Source organism: Synchiropus splendidus, unplaced genomic scaffold, assembly GCF_027744825.2.
Source record: "Synchiropus splendidus isolate RoL2022-P1 unplaced genomic scaffold, RoL_Sspl_1.0 HiC_scaffold_49, whole genome shotgun sequence".
Classification (NCBI taxonomy): Eukaryota; Metazoa; Chordata; class Actinopteri; order Syngnathiformes; family Callionymidae; genus Synchiropus; species Synchiropus splendidus.
Window position 1 is genome coordinate 100,001 of NW_026527083.1, and position 2,500 is coordinate 102,500.

Below are 2,500 nucleotides of genomic sequence, written 5' to 3' on the forward strand. Positions count from 1 at the left end.
ATATTAGGTGCCGGAGCTGTGACAAAAAATTAGGCGCCCAAACCCTTTGAGTGACAAAAAATTAGGTCGCCCGAAAATTGTACCAAGTCGAGCCCCGGTGGGGTCGGGCTTATGTCTTCCAGGGGTTTCACTGGAGCTCAAGGGTGCGAATCACGGTGCTCTCTGCCCGGCCTGCCGCACGCCTCGGTCGGGCAGGCCAGGCGAGCGAGTGCCCCCCCTGACCCCCGGAGGTCCGAGAAGACCCGGTCCCTCCCGGGTCCAGCCGGTCCCTCAGGCCCGGGGAGGGTCTCCGGAGCCGGGCAGGAGGTCCTGGGGCCGCCCCGGAGGCTCTCTGGGTCGGAGAACCAGAGTGACAAAATATTAGGTGCCGGAGCTGTGACAAAAAATTAGGCGCCCAAACCCTTTGAGTGACAAAAAATTAGGTCGCGCGAAAATTGTACCAAGTCGAGCCCCGGTGGGGTCGGGCTTATGTCTTCCAGGGGTTTCACTGGAGCTCAAGGGTGCGAATCACGGTGCTCTTTGCCCGGCCAGCCGCAAGCCTCGGTCGGGCAGGCCAGGCGACCGAGTGCCCCTCCTGACCCCCGGAGGTCCGAGAAGACCCGGACCCTCCCGGGTCCAGCCGGTCCCTCAGGCCCGGGGAGGGTCCCCGGAGCCGGGCAGGGGGTCCTGGGGCGGTCCCGGAGGCTCTCTGGGTCGGAGACCCAGAGTGACAAAATATTAGGTGCCGGAGCTGTGACAAAAAATTAGGCGCCCAAACCCTTTGAGTGACAAAAAATTAGGTCGCCCGAAAATTGTACCAAGTCGAGCCCCGGTGGGGTCGGGCTTATGTCTTCCAGGGGTTTCACTGGGGCTCAAGGGTGCGAATCACGGTGCTCTTTGCCCGGCCTGCCGCACGCCTCGGTCGGGCAGGCCAGGCGACCGAGTGCCCCCCCCTGACCCCCGGAGGTCCGAGAAGACCCGGTCCCTCCCGGGTCCAGCCGGTCCCTCAGGCCCGGGGAGGGTCTCCGGAGCCGGGCAGGAGGTCCTGGGGCCGCCCCGGAGGCTCTCTGGGTCGGAGAACCAGAGTGACAAAATATTAGGTGCCGGAGCTGTGACAAAAAATTAGGCGCCCAAACCCTTTGAGTGACAAAAAATTAGGTCGCGCCAAAATTGTACCAAGTCGAGCCCCGGTGGGGTCGGGCTTATGTCTTCCAGGGGTTTCACTGGAGCTCAAGGGTGCGAATCACGGTGCTCTTTGCCCGGCCTGCCGCACGCCTCGGTCGGGCAGGCCAGGCGACCGAGTGCCCCCCCTGACCCCCGGAGGTCCGAGAAGACCCGGACCCTCCCGGGTCCAGCCGGCCCCCCAGGCCCGGGGAGGGTCCCCGGAGGCGGGCAGGAGATCCTGGGGCCGCCCCGGAGGCTCTCTGGGTCGGGGAACCAGAGTGACAAAATATTAGGTGCCGGAGCTGTGACAAAAAATTAGGCGCCCAAACCCTTTGAGTGACAAAAAATTAGGTCGCCCGAAAATTGTACCAAGTCGAGCCCCGGTGGGGTCGGGCTTATGTCTTCCAGGGGTTTCACTGGAGCTCAAGGGTGCGAATCACGGTGCTCTTTGCCCGGCCTGCCGCACGCCTCGGTCGGGCAGGCCAGGCGACCGAGTGCCCCCCCCCTGACCCCCGGAGGTCCGAGAAGACCCGGTCCCTCCCGGGTCCAGCCGGTCCCTCAGGCCCGGGGAGGGTCCCCGGAGCCGGGCAGGGGGTCCTGTGGCGGTCCCGGAGGCTCTCTGGGTCGGAGACCCAGAGTGACAAAATATTAGGTGCCGGAGCTGTGACAAAAAATTAGGCGCCCAAACCCTTTGAGTGACAAAAAATTAGGTCGCCCGAAAATTGTACCAAGTCGAGCCCCGGTGGGGTCGGGCTTATGTCTTCCAGGGGTTTCACTGGAGCTCAAGGGTGCGAATCACGGTGCTCTTTGCCCGGCCTGCCGCACGCCTCGGTCGGGCAGGCCAGGCGACCGAGTGCCCCCCCTGACCCCCGGAGGTCCGAGAAGACCCGGTCCCTCCCGGGTCCAGCCGGTCCCTCAGGCCCGAGGAGGGTCCCCGCAGCCGGGCAGGAGGTCCTGGGGCGGTCCCGGTGGCTCTCTGGGTCGGAGAACCAGAGTGACAAAATATTAGGTGCCGGAGCTGTGACAAAAAATTAGGCGCCCAAACCCTTTGAGTGACAAAAAATTAGGTCGCGCGAAAATTGTACCAAGTCGAGCCCCGGTGGGGTCGGGCTTATGTCTTCCAGGGGTTTCACTGGAGCTCAAGGGTGCGAATCACGGTGCTCTTTGCCCGGCCTGCCGCACGCCTCGGTCGGGCAGGCCAGGCGACCGAGTGCCCCCCCTGACCCCCGGAGGTCCGAGAAGACCCGGTCCCTCCCGGGTCCAGCCGGTCCCTCAGGCCCGAGGAGGGTCCCCGCAGCCGGGCAGGAGGTCCTGGGGCGGTCCCGGTGGCTCTCTGGGTCGGAGAACCAGAGTGACA